Here is a 14,727-nt window from a genome sequence, read left to right as displayed (position 1 = left end):
GAGAGAGAGAGAGAGAGAGAGAGGGGGAGAGAGGGGAGATGGAGAGAGAGAGAGATAAAGAGAGAGGGGGGATGGAGAGAGAGAGAGAGAGAGGGAAAGTGAGAAAGAGAGAGGGGAGATAGAAAGAGAGGGGAGATAGAGAGGGAGAGAGCGCAAAAGAGGGGGGGAGAGAGAGTGCAAAAGAGAGGGTGGAAAGAGAGAGTGCAAAAGAGAGGGGGAGAGAGAGAGCTTAAAATAGAGGGGGAGAGAGAGCGCAAAAGAGAGGGGGGAGAGCAATAAGTTTTAAATAATTATGGTGAGGTTAGAAAATCATCTTTCTTTAGATTAATTTAAGTATTAAGAACATATATAATATATATACCGAATATATCACTTTTTTTATTTATTATTTTGCTCATGCTATATGTATTTTAGCATGGACACTCACAGTACCATAATTATGTAACAAATAAAAACAAATCTATCTTCAGACAATATTCAAAATGAAATAATCTTATAAATATGTGTATTTCACACTCATTACAGCGTATTAAAGCTTACAAATTGGTAAATAGGATTCTAATGTTTGTTACTTGAGGGAAGTAATGTTCTTCATTTGCTACAGAATATTTTCTGCAATGTTAAAATAGACATAATTCTAGGGGAAAATATGTTTGCACTAATGCATAGTTCTACAATGATAAAGCTACAACAATTTAGAACAGTTACTATAATAATTTCAGTACCTTTTTCTGCCTTAAAAGCTTTCTAGCATTTATATTTTTTCTTTTGTGTATTAACCGAGCCTTTATTATGCTTTAGTATAACTAGAAGTACATTTACATTTAATGTTCCTAAGAACTCTTTATTGACCTCTTGAAATGTATTTTGCGAATTTCAAACCAATTACCAATATACGCTTCTTTTCTTCTACAATATATGGCATATTTCCCAGTTTCCATTTCATACATTAAACATAAATTCTATTTTGTCCGTTTACTTTTTTTCAGAATTTATTTTTATTTTTTATTCAAGACATAAACTGTTGAGCATCAGATTGCTGTTAATGCATTATACCTCTGTTTACTAGAAATAACTATAACTTCTCATTGTCTGTTCTTATCAGTTACTCTTTGTATATACTGTATACCATCAAGGTAAATTTTATATGATGTACTATGTTTCAATATGTTTTAGCTAAAATATTTGTTTCCTTTATATATTTAAAATAGTTTACTTTATAATGTGAAAAAAATCATATCAAGCTCCCAGGAGACATCTGCAAACTCTAAACAAATGAACGGCTTTCATATCAAGGCAACTGCCTTATATTGTTTGCAACAGTAAGGAATAAATTACAAGTGGAGAGCAGGGTGCACTATCAAAACCACTTGACTGCTTTGGGATTAGAGTGCAAATTGGTCTTACAAGTCTATGGTAAAGAAAAAATACCAGAGAATGTTTAGTGTGGCCAACATATTTACTGTGCCCTATACTTTCAATGGATATTGCGACCCCACTAAATTTATGTGTTGCACTCGAATACAACACATAAGACTTAAGTTGGCACAACTTGATACCTGAAGTAAAGTGCTAGGGATAGAATAAATAGAAGCTTAACAAACACATGTAAAACATTTTACAATAAAGTATTAAAAACCCCATAGGAAAAATGACAAAATAAAATTATCAACACAACATGTAGAAAGTGTGGCACTCCCTTGCCCACAACTAGATTAAAATAAAAATGGAAGCATTAGTTACAACATTTGGCCAAATGATTATAGACCCAGGAACACGTCAAGGTCTCTTCCTCCCCAGGTCCCTAACCTACAAGCACACAATGCATGCCTTTAACCAAACACACTAATATACAAAATGGGTGACACAGTCCCTTTGCAAATTCCCTAGACACATACAAAACATAGAAATGGACTGCACTCTCAAAGTAGACTTTGAACACATCCCATGGCCCTGAAAAACTCACAGTCCTATGGGCTTTGCACCCAGGTGTCTCTGGTGTTAACTGTCTGAGTCACTTAAAGCTGTGCAGCTGGCTATGAGTGCTGGTGAGTAGCAAGGACTGTGAGTTTTTGCAGTCCATTTCTGTGTTTTATATATATATATATATATATATATATACAACTTTAACAGGTAAGTCCAGCACCTTTCTTAATGCTATTATTTCAGCATTTTTTCATCAACCTTTTCCAGGATTAAAGTAGTGCACGTCCGCTGAGTGGGGTCTGCCAGCCCACATATGTGAATATAGTAAAGCAAGATAGCGTCAGCACTTATTCATACAAAATTCCACTTTATTGAGGCAACAGACAAAGTTAAAAACAGCGACGTTTCGAGTCAACACAGACCCTTAGTCATGCATGACTAAGGGTCTGTGTTGACTCGAAACGTCGCTGTTTTTAACTTTGTCTGTTGCCTCAATAAAGTGGAATTTTGTATGAATAAGTGCTGACGCTATCTTGCTTTACTATATATATAACCGCCTGGATACGGTTTACACACAGAAGCAAAACATACACCGGCTAATCTGTGTCCCCAGTGAGCAGGGAGACGCGGTTGTGAAAGGTGAGACAAGGATGTCAGAGGCTCATGTCCCGGTCCGTTCGTCAATGATACTGTGACTTTGTTTTCCCGGATGTTTGCTGCAGTACGTTAACACAGGTCTGCTATATTGTTTCTGCTTTTCACCAATGTAAGATGTTCTATCGGCTATCAAGTAATAATATTGCCAAGTTCAAGTTAACAATAGAGGACGTTTTCACCTCGGTTAACCCTAATTAACGAACATATGTTTGCCAAAAGGTTTATTTCAACTGGATTACAAAGTGATACAAATTGCTACTAAAGTGTAACATCAGATTTCCTCCATCAAAGGACTCATATGGTCTTTATTAAGGACTTTGTTCTGTTACTATCATAGAGGAATTGATACAAGATTTGTTGTTGTATTCTATTAGTTAAATATCTGCAGATCACATGTTCTAAACCAGTCTGTTTGCAGCAATTTAGTTCAAATATATGTGTGATAATATATCATTTTGCTTGGTATGTGCTTTTTAAAAAAATCCACTGCAGTGGTGCATTTTAGAGATGAAAAGCATTTTAAGCTGTTTATTTTCTGTGTTGGCAGTTTCTTGCAATAAACTAGTTGCATGTGTTTGAATCTGTGCATGTGTAGTTCATTTTTTGGATTCTGTGCTACCCTACAGCCATACATTTCCAAGGAATTGGATTAAATGGGTTTTATATATATTTTTGAGTGCTGAAATCCCCTACTTTATTTAATGGTATCTCATATAGCTCTACCATTTCTCTTTATCTATATAATACTGGATTAAATTTAAACTTTAGGGGTCTGCACCACGCCTGATTTTAGCTGACCCTAAGTCATTCGAGATATATATACATATAAATTACCGGAATAAAATTCCTGTGTCTTTGTATTAAGACAGGTTCTGGGTCTCTTTGTTTTTCTTCCACACTTTTGTAAATTTATTTGTATTTAGGAGTAAGATAGAGGATTCTACATAAACTCCATTCGGTGGAATAGAGAAACTAATAACAATTAAGTTTGTTAAATATTAACCCATTTATGTACTGACTGTGGGAGAGTATAGAGTCCATTTAAACATGGCCTTTACCCTCTCAGATGAACTATGGGAAGCTGAGCTAAAAGAATCTCTAACTAATACTAACTTAGAGAGTGGTGATTTGGAAACAAATGTGTATAATGCCTTCAAAAAATATAAGAATTGCATAGCAAAACAAGTAAAAGTTAGAGCTGAAAATTCTAGTTTAGCCAACTATGTTGAAAAAAAGATTGTGCCAAGAGGTCTACGATTATTCTTAGACCCAGGCTTTAATGCAAGAGAGGAGGAAGGGGGTTTGGAGTTTCTGGATGAATGGAATGAGAAACTATCAACATGTGCCCTAAGTATGATTGAAATGCTTATAAAAAGGAATGACAAAAGATTAGAAAAATTGAAAGATGATGTTGAGAAAGCTTTGGAGGTGGTAAATAAATTTGACAATGATCCCAACTTTGGCAAATTGAATGAGGAAATGAAAACACATATTTCAAAATTGCAAGCAGATATTAAGTTGAGGAAATGTAGAAAATTACACAGAGATCAAGAGGATTATGTTAATAAAAAGGTTTATGTTTATAAGTTTGATAGAGGATCATATGACTCAGGTACTGATATGTCTGATATTGAAACTGATTCAGAAAGGGCGTCAAAAAACGATGGAACACCAGGGTCCCAGAGTTCAGATCAAAGAGGAGAAGAAGGAGGGGGGGTAGGAGGAAGAGGTGGAGGGAACAGAAATTTGAACCTAGTAGAGCGGAGATATCCCCAACGACAGCAGAGAGGGAGAGGAGAGAATTTGAGACAAGGGTACAGGAGCAGAGGGAGACCACGCAGACGACCCTATCAGGGTTACTAGTTCCAAATATAACTACAGATGAATTGCAGATAATTAATCTTTCTTCGTTTAGTTTGAATTTGACTCACATTGAAATATTAAAGAAAGGTTTATCCTTTTGTCCCACAAACAAATTAAACAAATTTGATCTAATTAAAGACCTTCACTTGTTTGCCAGAAAAATAGTGCTACATTATACAATGTCTCAGCGCACTGAGCAACAAAAAGATGAAGAGACTTTAAAAATTCTAACATCTTTCTTGACAGAAAATGAAGAGAGTGAATCCACTACCAGATTGAATTCTGTTTTTAGAACCAATTTGAAACTGAAATCGACTTTCATGCCCTCTATAGCACAGGTTCCAGTTGTGTCACTGTTTGTAAAAGCTGTAGAAAAACAAATTCATAAATTGCCAGAAGATTGGATATGGGCAGATAATCTAACAGCTAAACAGAGACAAGCCTTAAAAGAGCTGAATTCTGCAAAAGGGGTAATTTTTAAGCCAGCCGACAAGGGCGGAAATTTGGTTCTATTAGACGAGTCTTTCTATCTAAACGAAGTCAAAAGACAGTTATCAGACAAACTGCAATATGAGAAACTCCCTAGAAATCCTATTAACCAAATGAAATCAAAATTAAGTAGAATTTTACAAGAAGCCAAAATGGAAGGTCTCATCTCTCCAGACGAGTTCAAATTTATGAATCCAGTGTGTCCAGTTATGCCAACATTTTATATTATCCCTAAAATTCATAAAAATATGACACATCCCCCAGGGCGACCTATTGTGTCTGGGATTGGTGGCATCAGTGAACACATTGGACAATATGTTGATTTCTTTCTGAGACCCTTCCTTTTGTCTCTTCCCTCATATGTGAAAGACACTCCAGACCTCTTGAGGAAGTTAGACGACCTCACTGTTTCCCCTGACACTATCCTAGTCTCTTTAGACGTAGAAAGTCTTTATTCATCTATACCACACGAGAAAGGAATTAGTGCCTGTAGACTTTTTCTAGAAAGTAGGGGTTTAGACAGTAACATGCATACAGCCTTTGTCATAAAACTTCTTCATTTCATTCTTGAAAACAACGTTTTTCAGTTTGATGGCTCAGTATATAGGCAGGTCAGGGGGACAGCTATGGGTGCAGTATGCGCGCCAACTTATGCGTGTCTCCATTTGGGAGCATGGGAGTTAGATGTCTTTGATCAATATAGTGAGACGTTTGACTCCCATGTGTCCCTATGGATTAGATTTGTGGATGACATCTTTATCCTTTGGGATGGCCCCCTGACCTGCCTACATGATTTTGTTTCTGAGTTAAATAAAAATGATTGTAACATTTTTTTAACTTACTCCTATAGCAATAAGGAATTACCCTTTTTAGACATCTGTATTAAAAAAGAAGGAAGCCGTATCTCAACTGAAAATTATCGTAAAGACACGGCAACAAACAATCTGTTGGAAGCCTCAAGTGGGCATCCAGAGCCCTTGAAAAAAGGCATCCCATATGGCCAACTCTTGAGATTAAAAATAAATTGTTCTTCTAATACTAAATTTAATTATCATGCAGAAAAAATGTGTAAACGTTTCATTGAAAGAGGTTATTCTCACAACCTAGTCAAAAAAACCTTAAATAAAGTAAGTAAATTGAACCGTCAAGATCTCCTATATAACCAAAAAGAAACAAAAACTGAGAATAACATCAGATTCATTACTACATTTAATTGCCAATGGCAAAGTATAAGAAATATTTTATCTCAAAATTGGCATTTTTTAACCTTAGATGACAAAATAGCTGATAAGGTAGGAAGTAGACCCCTATTGACCGCAAAAAAATCTCCTAATCTTAAAGATAAATTAGTCAGAAGCAGGTTTACTCGGTCTGAACCAGATACAAACTGGTTAACTAAAAAACAAGTGAAAGGAAGCTTTCCTTGTGGGCATTGTGTCTATTGTCCCTACTTGCAAAAAAGTAAAACATTTTCAGCCAATAGAGGTAAAAATTATACCATTAGATGTTTTTCAAACTGTAACTCAGTGGGGGTTGTTTATCTCTTGGGGTGCTCCTGTCCCCTGTTCTATGTGGGTAAAACAAAACGTTTGTTCAAGGACAGGGTACAGGAGCACAGGGATGACATCCTCTACGGGAGAGATACAAGTGTGGCTCGTCACTTTAAGGAAGTTCATAATAGTAGTACTGTTTCTTTAAAATTTATAGGGATTGACAGAGGAATAACAAATGGAAGAGGTGGAGATGAGGATAACTGTTTGTTAAAAAAGGAAGCAAGATGGACCTTTATGCTGAATACGGTGTCACCGTCAGGCCTAAATGAAAGGATAGAATATGCATCTTTTCTAAAATAGAGATTTGTATTTAGAAGTTAAAATTTTCTTTTTTTGCTGCAATTTGAGAAAAAATCAAATAAATGAGAAGTTGAATAACTTTTAAATAATCTTTACAAATAGGTCATTAATTATGATATTCATTTTTCATACAGCTTGCTTTTAAAGTTGTGGATCGTTTATGTCAAAGCTCACCTTCATAGAATCATTTGTAGCTATCCTGTAAGTCATTTCAAATTTATAGAATTTAAGTTAATATAGGATTTATGTAAAGCACATTCATCTAGACATGGTAACCAAAGAAATAATGTTTAATTGAGCTGCAACGTGCGTAGGGTTTTTTCACATGCAAATTTGTTGTTTGTTGTATAGGGGTTGCTAAACATAGAAAATGTTCCATCTTTTCAATGCAAACCTTTTTGTACTAATTTAAAATACAGATAATCATTGAACCTACAAACAGGAATGTTTAGCTTTAGAATAAAAGAGGGTGCGTGCAAATAGCGAATTTGATTGGCTGAAGTGCTACCTCCCAGTTCATTGGATCTGCAATAAAGGCTGTAATTAGGAGGAGATGGACAGTCCTGGCGAGGCCCCTGTTTCGCTCAGCATTATGGGGCGAAACGCACGTCGACTTTCTTGAAAACAGCTATCACTGCACCTGTGAATGAAGCAGCTGGCCAAAGCCTGCCCGGGAATTTCAAAAAACCAAACTAAAGAAGCAAGCCTGGATCTTGCGGTAATCGAGTGGTTCTAATAAACCGCCTGGATACGGTTTACACACAGAAGCAAAACATACACCGGCTAATCTGTGTCCCCAGTGAGCAGGGAGACGCGGTTGTGAAAGGTGAGACAAGGATGTCAGAGGCTCATGTCCCGGTCCGTTCGTCAATGATACTGTGACTTTGTTTTCCCGGATGTTTGCTGCAGTACGTTAACACAGGTCTGCTATATTGTTTCTGCTTTTCACCAATGTAAGATGTTCTATCTGCTATCAAGTAATAATATTGCCAAGTTCAAGTTAACAATAGAGGACGTTTTCACCTCGGTTAACCCTAATTAACGAACATATGTTTGCCAAAAGGTTTATTTCAGCTGGATTACAAAGTGATACAAATTGCTACTAAAGTGTAACATCCGATTTCCTCCATCAAAGGACTCATATGGTCTTTATTAAGGACTTTGTTCTGTTACTATCATAGAGGAATTGATACAAGATTTGTTGTTGTATTCTATTAGTTAAATATCTGCAGATCACATGTTCTAAACCAGTCTGTTTGCAGCAATTTAGTTCAAATATATGTGTGATAATATATCATTTTGCTAGGTATGTGCTTTTTAAAAAAATCCACTGCAGTGGTGCATTTTAGAGATGAAAAGCATTTTAAGCTGTTTATTTTCTGTGTTGGCAGCTTCTTGCAATAAACTAGTTGCATGTGTTTGAATCTGTGCATGTGTAGTTCATTTTTTGGATTCTGTGCTACCCTACAGCCGTACATTTCCAAGGAATTGGATTAAATGGGTTTTATATATATTTTTGAGTGCTGAAATCCCCTACTTTATTTAATGGTATCTCATATAGCTCTACCATTTCTCTTTATCTATATAATACTGGATTAAATATATATATATATATATATATATATATATATATATATATACAAATATTTCAAACAACATTGCCACTTACATTGACAATGTAAATTAAAGGATCCCTTTTAATTATATCAGCAAATCTAATAAACATACCTATTAACCTCTAAATCAACATAACCTCCAACCCAAACTATCCATACACTAATTAACTTCCTAACCATATCCCACTGCAAACTATCCCTACACTACGTAACTCCCTAACTGCCAATATCCCACTGTAAACTATCCCTAAACTTTTTAACCCCCTAACCACAAATACCCCACTGCAAACTATCCCTACACTACTTAACCCCCTTACTGCCAATACCCCATCACACACTACCCCTAACCTATTAACCTCCTAACTGCCAATACCCCCACTGCAAACTACTCCTAACCTTTTAACCCCCTAAATACCAATTACCTCACTCCAAACTATCCCTAACCCCAATACCCATTACAAACTACCCCTACACTACTTAACCCCCTAACAGCTTACCCTCCAAAGACTCCTAACACAAGACCCCATAAGTTGCACAAAATAAAAATACTACCATTACCAATTATAAAAAATTACTAAAAATAAAAAAACAACCAGTAAGCTTTTCTTAAAACTAAAGTCCTCTTAAAAAAAAAAATATACTAACACTAAAACCTATTCTAAAAATTGCCCAGAAAAGGGCATTTGCCGGGCAGTGCCCTAGTTGAAGTCATTATCTCTTTTGCATCAAAGTCACCCTATACTAAAACCAAAGTAGCTAACTCCCCCTTAAAAAACTATCTTTAAAAAACCCTATCCTAAAAAAAGATGCCCTGAAAAGGTCATCAGTGATTATGCTTTTTTGCTTAAAAACAAAAACAAAAAACCCTAACGCTAAACACCAAAAGTTAGTACTCTAACTTGAAACCTGCTTCTTAGGTGGGCATCTCGGGCAGCGCTCCTCTTACATATTCATCCATGGCGGCACTACGCTAAGGCTGTCCATTTAAGAATAGAATGAAAGCTTTTCTAAAAAAGCATTTTCCCGTTAGTCTTTTAATGTTTTGAATATTGGTGCCTCAGTGTGCTGCTTGCCATATGTTTGCATCACTGGATTAGCCACTTCAGGGATCATATCTTTGTGGCAACTGTGAGCATATTGTTTCTTTATAAGCACATATTATATTAGGGGACTAAAGAAATACATTTTAAAACTGCATTACATTCAGACACTTGAAAGGGAAATGGATATGACAGAGCAGGATGTTCATGGTTCTATCAGTGGGAATAGAGGAGATTAAGATGGGGAGACTCAGGAAAGTAGCTAGGTTACAATTAGAAGGGGAAGTAGGAGTAAGCATAAAAGACAGGGCAGTTCTGAGCTGGTACACCCAATAGATTTACCAGATTGAGTGAAGATGTTATGGATATAAGCTCAGGGATGGCAATGTCAGAGAGGGCTGTTCTGCCTAATATAGTGAACAGTCCTTCAGGCATGGAAGAGGAGCATACAAGCCTGGGCCCAAGGCAAATGTTGGTTGTAGGAGACTCTATTATTAAGAAGGTTAATAATTTGTCACCCAGATCCCTTACATAGAAAAATTGGCTGTTTTCAGGTGGGCTTGTGTTAGGCATATTGTGGAGCATACTGACACATTGTTAGAGGAATCATGGTCTGATCTTGCAGTCATGGTGCATGTTCGTACTAATGGCAGTTTCAGAGAGAGATAGAGATCTCTATGTACTAAGCAGTCAGTTTGCTTTACGTGTAAAATTTTGCGTCTTTATCCATGCACGGATCAAAATTCACATGTACTAAGCAGTCAATCATGCATAAATCCGCAGTTTTTTTACTTGCAAGCGTACCTGTCCACTACTACTCAATCTGACTTGTTTTTTTCCACAAAAAAGACCTCACTCGCCAAAGAACTCGCAATTATTCATAATTACTAAACAATCAACTTACCCCCTCGTAGCATTCTACGCTTCGGATTTGCACAAAACCCCTCTCCACCATTTAGGTGGTGAGCATAGTACAAAGCAATAGGCGGTCCGAGACTGACGCCAAAGTAGAACTTGATACAAATTGTGAAAGTAGTGTCAAGTTGTCAGTGATGAAGTCACTCTTCATTTGTTCATGCTTCGATTCATCCAAATTCAAAGTAGAAGGCAGATTCAAGAAGCTCCTGTGGATGATGACAGAGGCAAGGAGAAGATGTGTAACAAGAGTAATTCCTCTCAAGAGTGGGTTTACATGACTTTTCTGACAGACAAATTGTTCAACGATTTCAGATAGCTAAAGATTCCATTATTACTCTGTACAACGAAATCTCCTAATATCTGGAGCCAATGACCGTGCGATCACGGGCCATTCCCAGACTGCTGAAGCTGTTCGTGGCATTACATTTTTTACAACTGGTTCTTTTCAGATGGTTTCAAGTGTCATCATCAGAATTAGTCAGTCTGCTTTCTCCCGTCACCTTTACAAGGTAATTGACACATTGATGGTTGTATTTCCACATTAAATTTGTTTCCCATCTACCCAAGAAGAGTGGCAATCAGTCAAGGCCAATTTCTACAGGATGGCAGGGATGCCAAATGTACTTGGTGCAATTAACTGTACTCATATTGCTGTTAGACCATCACATGCCCATAAAGAGGTGTTTAGGAACAGAAAGCATTATCACTCTTTAAATATCCAGATGGTGTGTGACCCCAATATGAAAATTATAAGCATACGTTCAAATTTTCCTGGGTCTTGTCCAGTGTTCCCTCTAAGGCCAGTTTTGTGTACGGCCTAGCAGTGAAACAGTTAATTAGGTAACCACACCCTGCAATTAGCAAACACTGCACAATGCAGATGGCAAGGTATGGTTCTCTTGTTAACTGTTTCACTGCTAGGCTGCACACAAAACTGTCCTTAGAGGGAACACTGGTCTTGTCTTGACTAATACATTCTTCGGCAGACTGGATTGTATCGTAAATTTGAGAACAGAGAGATGCCTGAGGGATGGTTGTTAGGTAAGCTATTGCGACAAAAGGATTAATAAAAAATAATTAAATTTGCCTACTTTGTCGCGAATTGATTTGAAAATTGTAAATTACTTTCTATTCTAAAATATGTAATGTAAAAAAAAAAAAAATGAAAAAGGGGCAATGTAATAAAAAAATATTTTACTTTCCAGGTAGACGTAGATTATCTCTTTATCACAGTTTTTAATAGCCTACTTGTTTATATTAAAATACTTTTTAACAAAGTTGATTTGCCATTGTATAAGCTCATGCAGACAGCACCCTTGTAGGGATTGTTTAAACATCTATTGAAGTATACATTTTTTTTTAGTTGCATATAAGTAAAATAGCAAGTCAGCATTTGTCTGTAAATGTCATCATCCACAAATAAAAAATGGAACATGATTTTTGCTTAACATAAATATTTTTTTTAAAAAGTCTTCTTAATTATATTGTTATATTTGCTTCATTATCTTGTTATCCTTTGTTTACGAACAGCAATGCACTACATGTTTCTAAAGGAACACATGACTGAGCCAAAGAGAACTTTTATATATATTTAGCAACCAATCAGCAGCTATAAACCTATTTTGTTTGCTGCTTTTAAGATTACCTAGATAAACCTTTCAACAATGGCTAAGAAGGTAATCAATCTAATTAAATATTGGAACTAAATGTCAAAAAACACGTTATGCTCTTTTTAATTCTTGAATGTATAATTTTTACTTTTCTCTCAAATTAAGATATTTTTTTTATCTTACTGTGGATGCAGGATACTCATTATCAGAATGGTTACTTACTCCATATCAGAATACTCAAGTCCCATAAAAGCACAAGCGGCATAATTGAGAGGACATTTGGCTTATTAAAAATGTGATTTCATTGTCTAGATCGCTCAGAAGGTGTGATGCAGTATGCACTAGAGAAAGTGGCCAAAATTATCTTGGTTTGATGTATACTGCATAACATAGCCATTAGGAGAGGATGTGAGATTGAAGATGAAACACCAATACACAAGGAAGAATTCCCTGATGTCATTTGTATTAAAGTTCCAAACAGCCGTAGAATTGCAACTAGGGACAGGGTTTCTGAAAATTATTTTGACAACTGAATATTTATTGAATTATTAAAAGTCGATTTTTTATTTGTTCAAAGTTCAATAAAAAATATAGTATTATTACATATACTTTATTACATTATTACATAGGGCTCGATGATATATTGTTCGCCAGTTCAAACCTTATTTTTCTCTCTGACACTCGCCGGGCTGCCCCGGTGCAATGATCGTAAAAAAAGGGCAGTCCCTGCGAGTTGCGAGATGGCTCCTACTAAAAGTAATGGAGCTCGCTGGATAGGGAAACTTCGCTCCTTAGTGCGAAGTTAGCAGAGAGCAGGGGGAGCACTTTAAAATTAAAATCCTGCAGCCAATATAACTCACATTACGCTGCTTTCTGCTTATAGCATCTTACATTCGCCTATATGTTCGTATGCATTTGTTTTTCTATTGGGGTTATAAGTGTTCGTATTGTTTTGACAAAAGCTCGCCACCTTTTAGTTGGCGAGAAAAAACTGTGATATCTGCAGTGCGAAAATCTTTATAGAATTACGCTGGGATTAGTGAGACATTTTCATATACGCCCATGGAACGCCCATGTTCAGCCCATTTTACAAAAAAACAACAATTACGCTTTACATTTTGTATTTATAAATTCAAATTTCTGTTTGATTTTTGCACATTCAGTGTACTACAATTACAATTTACGCTGTGAATATTTAATTTGATTTATTCCTGTGTAAATTAGATACTAATTTTATGTTTTTGTTAACATACGATTTTTGGTGAAGAATTTTGTTACGATTTGTAATGCACCTTAACAATACAATTTTTCCCCGCTTATTTTTGTGTGAATTATTCAAATATTTGTTTTGTATAATGATTAAAATACAAATTTTGTTGTGCACATTTCATATGAAAATGCAGTATACGCCCCTTAGCGAGACACCCTGTTTTCAGGGTAAAAAATGGCTTTAGATCATTTCACAAGGGAAATAGAAGGACTGGCGAGCATTCTTTAATAATCACGCCAGCCCAGAGAGCTTTCAATCATCGAGCCCATAGAATAGCTAATTTTCATAAATGAAACATTTTTAAAAATTAAAACTATATATATATACTTTTTAATGCATAAGTCTTTTCATTTCCCAACACATTTGTAATATTGTATTAAATACTTTAGAGTAAACATCTATTACAAAACGAGAATAGAAGGTGCGACTTGTGGTCCAATATGGAAGAAGAGCTTATGAAGAATGTATTTAATCATGTCCATTAACTATACATTATACATCTCAGAAGATAACATGATGTAACAATAAAGTTTCTTTTTGGTGTTCAATGACAAGATAAGAAGTTGAAGATGAAAAACAGATGAAACTAAGCTTAATGTCCCCCATTTAAACTACTGATATTCATTGAAAGATAGATAACAACAATAACATTAGAAGGAAAATAACACTAGCTAAAACTATTCATGCAAACATATGATAGATATTAATTGTGATAAATGGATTAGTACATTACAAACTTGAGTGTACTTAAAAATATATATATATTTTTGGTTGATAAAAAAACATCGTTATGACCCATTTTCCCTAACGCCGCTATTACAATTCTTGTCAGAATAGCTGTACCGCACACTTTTTTGGCTGTCACACAACTTCAGTACCGCACTTTAAGAAAAGTCATTATTCAATGGGACTTCCATAGCGCCGGTATTCCGAGTTTTGCTGTGAGGCCAAAAAGTGAGCGGTACACCCTAAAATGACAAGATCCATACCGCCATCTAAGTCAGTAGTTATAAGTTTTACGCTACCAAGCTGTAACATAAAGTTCATAACTAAATTGTTAAAAAGTACACTAACACCCATAAACTACCTATTAACCCCTACACCGAGGCCCTCCTGCATTGCAAATACTAAAATAAAATTATTAACCCCTAATCTGCCGCTCCGGACATCGCGCCACTTAAAAAATGTATTAACCCCTATTCCGCTGCTCCCCGACATTGTCGCCACTATAATAAAATTATTAACCCCTAAACCACCGCCCTCCCACATCAAAAACACTATTTAAATATAATTAACCCCTAATTTGCTGTCCATCCACTCCGCCGCTATAATAAACCTATTAACCCCTAACCCTAACATCCCCTAACTTAAATATAATTAAAATAAATCTGAATAAAACCTACTATTATTACCTAAATAATTCCTATTTAAAACTAAATACTTACCTGTAAAATAAACCCTAAGATAGCTACAAAATAACTAATA

Source organism: Bombina bombina, chromosome 5, assembly GCF_027579735.1.
Source record: "Bombina bombina isolate aBomBom1 chromosome 5, aBomBom1.pri, whole genome shotgun sequence".
Classification (NCBI taxonomy): Eukaryota; Metazoa; Chordata; class Amphibia; order Anura; family Bombinatoridae; genus Bombina; species Bombina bombina.
This window is presented reverse-complemented; position numbering follows the sequence as displayed.